The sequence below is a fragment of the Toxorhynchites rutilus genome, chromosome 2 (genome assembly GCF_029784135.1).
Source record: "Toxorhynchites rutilus septentrionalis strain SRP chromosome 2, ASM2978413v1, whole genome shotgun sequence".
Taxonomy (NCBI): domain Eukaryota; kingdom Metazoa; phylum Arthropoda; class Insecta; order Diptera; family Culicidae; genus Toxorhynchites; species Toxorhynchites rutilus.
The window spans coordinates 10,393,363-10,404,168 of record NC_073745.1 but is presented as its reverse complement, the minus strand read 5'-3'; positions in this window follow the sequence as shown (position 1 = coordinate 10,404,168).

Here is a 10,806-nt window from a genome sequence, read left to right as displayed (position 1 = left end):
ACTTCACAACCGGCTGCTGAATGAGGTGTGGAAAATGGCTGTAAAAAGTTTTTTTTCTCCACTTCTAGTCGCAAAAGTTAACTTCATCAAGTAATGGGGAACGGTTTCATGCCAGCGTCATACATAATTATTGACTCGGGATCGTCGTTCTCCGCGAAAGCTACATGCTGTCCTGGTTGAAGCATGTTCCTCCTTTCCGTTAGTACCATGAGGGAGCAGAGGGTGTGTCGCACACTTTCGCCTTATTTTCGTTAATGCGAACGCTTCCAATGTATTCGTTATTTGGGCCAACTCAAGCTAAACTGCGCATTTGATTGTTCTTTAATCAGTGTCGACGTGAATTTTGATTTAATGAGCTCGATAAAAAAAAAGAACGAAACACGCAGAATGTAAATTTTTCGAGTTTCGATCTTTATCTGAGTGGCATTATCGAGACTGAAATTGGAAGCTATTTCCAGAAATATCAACATCGCCATCGTCATTAATTTCGTCTCATGTTACCGAGAGCCGCATCCAGCTGTCCGAAGTTGCAAGTAGCAAAATGTCTCAAGTAGATTCGCCTTTCCGTCCGCCCTTCCGCTTCCCGCCCACAATGTTACGGAACACAAGTTCGCTTGTCCTTCTTCCCAAACATCACCACTCGTGCAGAGCTGGAAAATCATCCCTGTTTAATTTTCAGATTATTTATTTTGTTGATTGATATTCCATTTCTTGATGAAAAGACGGAAAAACTTTCAGCTGTCTCTGGGTCCCATTTCCGCAGAACAGTGAAGCCTGATGGCAGCATCCCAGTGTCTTATCACGCTGAGCCGCTCGTCTGCGTCTGAGAAGTTTGTCTCGTTTACCTCCTGCTGATATCAATCAAATTAACTATCATACGGAAACGAGATTTAATCTGCTCCGTCAATATTTGCGATCCCGCTCTGTGCGTGCAAACGTCGTTGGCAGCAGCCAGCAGCATCTTGTGGACTAAGAACAAGAAAATCAAGCTCCTCGAGATAAAGCGATTGTTGTTGGCTTATCGCCCCGTTCCCCTCATCCGTCTTCCCGCGCACCTCCCACCGCTCCTGACCAGTTTGACAAATCTAAATCCAATCCCGAGTTAGTGGAAGATAATTTGCCACCATTTTCCCGCTCGACACTCTCGCACCTTCGTCCTGCTCGAGAGTTCCGATAACGAATCCATATGTTGAACATTTCTCGTATGTTTCGTTCCATACGGAGAAAGATATGTCTTTTGTTTGCTGAGCCATTCGTTTGTTGCTGGGAAAATTATTGTCCCCATTTTACACCCCGTCCCACATTCAGTCGCATAGTTCATTACGAGCAAAGCAATCAACCAAACCGAGCCGGAGTATGTGTGTGTGTTGTGTGTGTGTTTGTGTGTATGTGTTGATTGGTACAAGACCTGGGGCCTTTGTTTCCGGTGACAGAACTTCGCCTAAACAAAAGACACTAACGATGACGTTTTTACAAAATTTGCTCGAATGTAAGATACAGGTTTTTCCTTTGTTGCGTTCGTAGCTGCTGCTGCCGACGCCTTTGTGTGGATGATTTCTGAGGATGCTACTCATGGCCATTCCATGTGCCCTGCTCAACATCCGCCAGAATTACGGTGGGGGCTAACAAATTGGCGCCGAAGAAAGTTAGACAGTTGTAAGAAAAGTTCGGTACCTCTCAAGATAAGGTGTTGTGTGTATCCAAATGCGAGATTGTCTGCACTACAGGACTTTATGTCCGCTACATCAAACATATGAGCACCATCGTTTTTATCTTCTTCTTAAAAATATTGTCTACATTAAAAAGGCTAGTCAAGGCAGCGATCTTCTTCATTATTATGTTGAAATGAAACGACGGACATTTTCACTGTCTACAGTTGAATTTTGTTGACGCTACATGTTTTGTGTATAATCATCTATTTATACAGCTGTGGAGGCGATCTGGCGTAGTGGTAACATCCATACCTCTCACGCTCAAGGTCACGAGTTCAATTATCACTCCCGACATTCTTCCAAAAATGGAAGTAAAAGTGACGAACCAGCCAAAATGTGTTGAAAGTCACAAATAATAGAAGAAGAAAAAAATATTTATACAGCCATTCCCATGCCATACCGATATAGTGGTTTTCCGATTTTCGTCAAAAGTGGTAATTTTGTTCTTTATCGCAAAACATTAGACCCGATTTTTATTAGGGCGCTCATTTTCATTTAGGGTGGTCCGAAAAATCATTATTTTACACTTTTTACCAAAAATGACTTTTTTCAAAAATTCATAACTTTTGAAGCACTAAACCGATTTGGCTGATCGATACATCAAATTGAAGCCAATAAGTCTTTTATTGAAATATATTGAACTTGGAAGATGAATGTCATTTTATTTTCGCAATTATGTATTGTATTCGTTTTTTAATGTTTTCATGGCTTTGGACTAAAGGGTGTGTCACATCAAATTGCATCACGGAAAAAACGCTGTAGAAATTTAATTTTTAGGAAATTTATCTTCAGCTGTCGCTTATAATCAGATAAGAGTGTATAGATCACGTTGGCCATGCTTCACTGTCAATTTTTCGTAAATTTGGAAAAATGTCGTCGAACGAAAAAGAGCGTCGTGAATTAATCCTGCGCACTCATTTCGAGAATCCGGAGTTGTCACATCGGGACATCGGTAAGATGCTGGGAATCGTCCAATCCATGGTCAGCAGAGTACTAAAACGATACTTCGAGAACCTAACCATCGACCGGAAGGTGAAGAACGGCAAAAATGGATGCTCCGTCAGTGAAAAAGATCACAAGCGCGTAGTTAAGCAGTTTAGACGTGATCCGAGAAGTTCGGTCCGGGATGTCACCAATAAGCTGAATTTGTCAAGTTCATTCGTCCAGCGGACCAAGCAGCGGGAGGGCCTGGGTACATACAAGGTTCAGAAGGCTCCTAACCGCGACGAAAGGCAAAACATGGTGGAGAAGAAGCGAGCCCGGAAGCTGTACACCGAAATGCTGACGAAGCCGCATTGCCTGGTAATGGACGACGAAACCTACGTCAAAGCGGACTTTCGTCAGCTGCCGGGCCTGTTGTTCTTCTCCGCAGAGGACAAATTCAGCGTTCCGGAGGAGATTCGCAAGCAGAAACTATCCAAGTTTGCCAAAAAGTACATGGTGTGGTAAGTGATCTGCTCTTGCGGAAAGCGGAGCGCCCCCTTCGTGATGACCGGCACGGTAAACGGGCAGGTTTACCTTAAGGAGTGCCTACAGAAGCGCTTACTACCACTATTGAAGCAGCACGAGGGCCCGACCATCTTCTGGCCGGATCTCGCTTCGTGCCACTATTCAAAGGACGTGTTGGAGTTGTACGAAGCCAACGGGGTCACCTTCGTGCCAAAGGAAATGAACCCGCCCAACGCGCCGGAGCTTCGCCCAATAGCGAAATATTGGGCTCATAATCGCCCTCCGGAAGAACCCAAAAGTTGTCAAATCGGAGGCGGACTTCAAGAGAAAATGGATTTCTGTTCAAAAAAAACTACAACCTGACGTTGTACAGAACCTTATGGACGAGGTGAAGAGGAAGGTGCGAGCATACGGGCTTGGGCTCAAAGTATGAATAAAAAGAAAATGCCAAAAGTTGTTTAATAGTTTTTATTTTACTGTCTAAAATTTTCAAAAGGATCGGTCTACTGGGTGAATTTCTACAGCGTTTTTTCCGTGATACAATTTGATGTGACACACCCTTTACATACAAACCATTTTTATGCTTTTAAAACAGCTCATTATTTGCGCATTTGACTCTCCAGCACATTAAAAGGCATCGTTTGTGCCAAAGATGACTTGTTTTCTGCCAACGCTAGTTTGGGTGTAGATTGTAAACACAAGAACCGTAATGTGCTGAAGGAAAAAATAACAAAATGAAGTTGGGTATAATGATACATCTTGTAAACATATGCGTCATCAGAAATGTTATGTAGGAATTGATTCAGCGGAGGCTACAATTAAAAAGAAGAAAAGCAATACATCTAGATCAGCGGTACTCAACCTTTTTTTCAGATTAATTTTTGGTAGTCATGGTGTCGCGGGCCGCTTGTGTCTAAGACACGACCGCATTGTTAACGTAGGAAATATGAATGCCGAAAAACAAACATTATAGTAATTCAAGAATGAAACTTTTTAGCACAAATATTTGGTAGCACTGAGGGCCGTTGAATGAATGCTCTCAGTGAGGGAGCGGTTCATTGTTTGCGAATGTTTCGCAAACTTCCAGTTTCCACAGAAGAACACAGCACTCGCTGCTGAAAATAGCTTTTTCACACCCGGCTTCAAATGCGTTGCTCTTTGATGACATTTGAAACCCTGAAACAATGCTCGATATCACGAAAAATTAATTGATCGATCGGAATGTCACCATTAAATCATTCACGATTTATTAGTCATCTTGCTAGTGACCATTTGGCAGCGACAGCGGCAGCATTCCAAATGGTCTTTGTCAAGGCCGAATGTTTTATTTAGTTTTCCAAATTGGCCTTTTTAAAGGCTAGAGGCGTATTAACTGAGGAAGTCTGAGAATCTGAGAGAGCCTCTATAATTCAAAACATCATCATCATTACACCAATAAATCCAAACACGATTCCAAATTTACAGAATCTCTCTTCCACCATAAATTCAACAATTTGTACGTGTGATTCAATTATACGCAACAATCTCCATATATCTGTATGAAAACTCGCACCATGTTGGTTTTCATACCGTTATGTGAAGATCGGTTATATTTTTAATATTTTTATGCTTAACTTGTGCAAGCTCTGCACGTTCGTTCAACATGGTAGCAATACAGAAACTGAAACCAGCCAGGGTAAGCACGATATTTACATCTACATTTACATTTACATTTACATTTACATTTACATTTACATTTACATTTACATTTACATTTACATTTACATTTACATTTACATTTACATTTACATTTACATTTACATTTACATTTACATTTACATTTACATTTACATTTACATTTACATTTACATTTACATTTACATTTACATTTACATTTACATTTACATTTACATTTACATTTACATTTACATTTACATTTACATTTACATTTACATTTACATTTACATTTACATTTACATTTACATTTACATTTACATTTACATTTACATTTACATTTACATTTACATTTACATTTACATTTACATTTACATTTACATTTACATTTACATTTACATTTACATTTACATTTACATTTACATTTACATTTACATTTACATTTACATTTACATTTACATTTACATTTACATTTACATTTACATTTACATTTACATTTACATTTACATTTACATTTACATTTACATTTACATTTACATTTACATTTACATTTACATTTACATTTACATTTACATTTACATTTACATTTACATTTACATTTACATTTACATTTACATTTACATTTACATTTACATTTACATTTACATTTACATTTACATTTACATTTACATTTACATTTACATTTACATTTACATTTACATTTACATTTACATTTACATTTACATTTACATTTACATTTACATTTACATTTACATTTACATTTACATTTACATTTACATTTACATTTACATTTACATTTACATTTACATTTACATTTACATTTACATTTACATTTACATTTACATTTACATTTACATTTACATTTACATTTACATTTACATTTACATTTACATTTACATTTACATTTACATTTACATTTACATTTACATTTACATTTACATTTACATTTACATTTACATTTACATTTACATTTACATTTACATTTACATTTACATTTACATTTACATTTACATTTACATTTACATTTACATTTACATTTACATTTACATTTACATTTACATTTACATTTACATTTACATTTACATTTACATTTACATTTACATTTACATTTACATTTACATTTACATTTACATTTACATTTACATTTACATTTACATTTACATTTACATTTACATTTACATTTACATTTACATTTACATTTACATTTACATTTACATTTACATTTACATTTACATTTACATTTACATTTACATTTACATTTACATTTACATTTACATTTACATTTACATTTACATTTACATTTACATTTACATTTACATTTACATTTACATTTACATTTACATTTACATTTACATTTACATTTACATTTACATTTACATTTACATTTACATTTACATTTACATTTACATTTACATTTACATTTACATTTACATTTACATTTACATTTACATTTACATTTACATTTACATTTACATTTACATTTACATTTACATTTACATTTACATTTACATTTACATTTACATTTACATTTACATTTACATTTACATTTACATTTACATTTACATTTACATTTACATTTACATTTACATTTACATTTACATTTACATTTACATTTACATTTACATTTACATTTACATTTACATTTACATTTACATTTACATTTACATTTACATTTACATTTACATTTACATTTACATTTACATTTACATTTACATTTACATTTATTCGAACAGAAAAGTCTACATGAATTTTATAATACATTCTTAATACTATAACATTGATCGTAGTCGATGAGTAAATACATTAACACTAACATTAAAATCAAATAAGTTATAAACTTCGTTAAAAATAGCACACATTGATCTGATTGGTTCGTTCTGGGCATATTCAGTTCTATAAAAGTTTAGCCCAAGAATTTGCCGAGGGCGAAGTTGTCTGGATGGGACGCTGAGGTTGATTCGAGAAAGTATGTTGGGAGCGTCAATTTTTCCTAGCAGTAGTTTCCCAACAAATATGGCTTTCTGGTGGTTTCGCCTTATCTTCAAGGTAGTCATTCCAAGTAAACGACATCGACTCTCGTACGGCGGCAGCTCGATTGGGTTGTTCCAGGGTAAAAACCGTAGTGCGTATCTAACGAATCTCGCTTGTACTGCTTCAATCCGCTTTATCCAGACTTCACGGTGGGGACTCCATACGACAGCTGCTGACTCCAAGCCGGAACGCACCAACGTATAGTACAAAGCTCGTAAACAGTAAGGATCACGAAACTCCTTTGAAACACGAAAGATGAAGCCTAGATTCCGGGTAGCCTTAGCGATGATGCTGGAGTAATGGTTCCGAAAAGTCAATTTGTAATCCAGCTCTACTCCTAGGTGCTCCCGTGGCCGAATGGTTAGCGTCATAACTAACATGCCGGGTGTTCGGGTTCGATTCCCGTTCTGGTCGGGGGAATTTTTCGTCAAAGAAATTTCCTCCGACTTGCACTGTGATCACGCGTATTCTAGAGCTTGCCACTCAGAATGCATTGCAAGGCGTGTTATTTGGCATAGAAATCTCAACTAAGTACTAATAAAAATGACGCAAGTAATACTACGTTGAGACGGCGAAGTTCCTCTAGGAACGTTAGTGCCATTGAAGAAGAAGAAGCTCTACTCCTAGATCTCTTATGCTCGAGACACTTTCCAGCGTTTCTCCGCAGATAGTATAAGACCATTGGATTGCAGACAGTTTGCGGTTGAAGGATATTATGGCACATTTCTTCACACTAATCACCATATAATTTCTGTTGCACCAGTCTTCAAAGAGATCAAGATAACCCTGCAGTTTCTTACAATCCTCTGCTGATCGTACTGTTGAGTAGATTTTTAGGTCATCTGCGTACAAAATTTTACACCCTTGGAGGAGAACAAAGCACACGTCGTTGAAAAACAGAGAAAACAGAAGCGGTCCTAAATAACTCCCCTGAGGAACTCCAGAGCTGTTGGTAAAAAGGCATGACTCGTGGCAACCAAGCTTTGCGCGAAGACGGCGGTTAACAAGGTAGGACTTCAACCACTTGACAACCCGACCTTCGATTCCTAATCGTTCCACTTTTGCAAGTAGAATTCGGTGATTAACACGGTCAAACGCAGCCTTTAAATCGGTGTATATAGCATCAGTGTGATAACCATCATGCATAATTAATAAGCAATCAGATGTGAACTGTATCAGGTTAGTGGTAGTTGATCTCCCTGGGAAAAATCCATGCTGATCAGGGGATATATACGTTCTAGCGTATCAGTATGGTGTAAACTAGTATTGCCAACAGCTTTGAACAGGCACACAATAATGTAACTCCACTGTAGTTTTCGATGTTTCTCTTGTCTCCTTTTTTAAATGTTGGGAACATGAAGGAATCCTTCCATTTATCCGGAAAAACAGAGCCCGAAAGTGATTTATTGCAGATGAATATCAGAGGCTCACAGACATTTTCAGCACAACGTTTTAAAATGATTGCTGGGATTCCATCCGGTCCCGCTGAAACCGAGGACTTCATTTTTGTTAAGGCTGTAAGAACGTCCGAAACTGCAATGTCACCAATACGCAAGTTATTTATACTACTTTCACGGACATGCATCATCTACTGAGTTCTTATGATTTCACCAAAACTTATAGATTTTTGTGATTTCATTTGTTGGCTTTTGAAGCTGTGAAAAATTAGGTCAATAATTAACAAAATCGCTTATACACTTTTTATCTTTTGAAAGTAATTGTAATACCACTTCTCTCAACCGGCAAAGAGATGTGAACGCTCGAATCCTTCCTCCCCAAATGTTACCATATCGTTTTCGAAATTTTCAACTTGCACTCCAGTACAGATGCAAGAATGATGTGGTGCAAAAATAAAGAAACACTCTCCACCAGACGGCGTGGAAATCAACACAGTGTCTCCACCGAACATACATCACTATGTGGATACCAGTCTTTCATTTGTCTTTTCTATCGAACAAATCAGCTTTGTCTGAAATCAGTATTGAAAAACGACTGCGGTCTGCAAGTTCGAATTATAGAGGCTTTAAAACTTCAATTTATTCGGGTTTAACTTTGAAAAAAAAGCCTATTTGGAAAAATAAACTAAACTCTGAATCATGAATGTTGTGAAATAGCTTGTTTATACTCGATAAATTAAAAAACGCTGCATTTTCTATTTCTATTTCATGAAACCGTGTTCTGTTTTCTGATTTTGCACCATTACTGAAAGATATAGCCCTCCGTAAAAAAATAGGTGATGATTTCATAGGTTTTCGTTATTGTTACACATTAAAAATAATTCAAAATAAAGTAACACCAGATGGGCCAACCGGAAAAGCAATTCCACTCTCTCCGGTGATTTTCATCATCATACCACCAATTTCAGTTATCATTTTCCTCTAAATATTGAAACATAACCCCAGTTGCCATTGAAATACACCCTAGGAATAGACACTGCCACGCTGCGCAAAAGTTTTACCGGAGAATTCGTACAGCTGCAAACAGAGCGTCGTTTCACTTCACTAGCCACCGATATAAAATGAGGGGCTCAGAATGCAAGGGGTGTAAGTGACTTGATCGATTTCTCTTCATCAACTTTTTATTTAGTTAATAACTCAACTGCAGAAACGTTCCAATCTAAATTTGCTAACCACGAAAAATAAACCATAAAAAATAACCATAAAAAATAAACCATAAAATAACCATAAGCCACCGATTAGTTTATAGTTTACAATACTTCCACAAGTGAAATTCTTTCACAAGTGTGTATACGTATGACCATTATATTTAGCGAATAACTATACGAAAGTCAAACATTTTCATTTTGCTTTTGAACGTATGAATCTAACGACGAATAGTTAATATTATATATATGGATCTGTTCATTCCTGTTACAATAGGGACTGAAATCAAATAAGAATAGTCCGGTGGTAGTGATCTTATGCTTTATATTCTATAAATATTCCACGCCACTAACATTAATTTATACATTTCATTCAACAATATTCTAGAATATGAAAAAAGGCACTTGTCCAAAATAGTTACTCCTATACTAGCGTCGGTGTATCAGACCGAAAGTGTTAAACAAGTGGCACACGTCCCCTTTGTACCAACACATGCGATACGCTAAACGATGACGAACGACGAATAACGAAGCTAGAGAGAAACGCAAAGTCGTAGTGTTGATATTTTCTGAGAAATGAACGAATTATTGATTTCTCGGTCTGACAGACCAATGCGCGAGTATAGCAGAATGGATGAATCGGCGTTTTATAGGAAACATATGGTCTAGTGCGGGAATGAGGATATCGGCACAGCACATGTGTTCTACTAGTCAAGGCCTTCTATTTGATACCCATATTGGCTATTGAATATTGAATTTTTATACAAATATTTCAAAATTTCCGAAAATAAAAAAAAAATACTCCGGATAATCGAGTCTGAAATTCCGGATAATCGAGTTCGACCTGTATTAGTAAAAGGTAAGGAAACGAGATCAAACATGTATAACTGAATTTTGCTAAGGAAAACTTTCCCACTTCATACAGGAGGCTTTCCATCCAGTGGAAATTACACATTCACAGATTATAAATCATTTAAGGTGAAGGTGGAAGCTAGCCATAAATGGCTGCCACAATGGCGCTCATTTCTTTCATCTCCCTCCCTCACCTCTCGCCCGAAAATCAATAATTTTGCGAAACAGTGTGATGAAAATGATCGTTTTCGCACACTTCCCATCAAGTAATATCAACCAAACTCTAATCGATTACTCACAAGATATAAAATTTTCATCTGCTTTCGCACCGTATAGTGAAGAACGTCGGAAAACTCGAGCAAGTGCTCTGAAAGTTAAATTTTCGTTTTTCAATCTTCTGCAATGGTTTTGTTTGTATTGGTGGAAGCATCGTTATTTTTTCGACACTGATGCCAAACAACATCATCGAAACAGCTATAAAAACCACTCAATAAAATGTTATTCCAG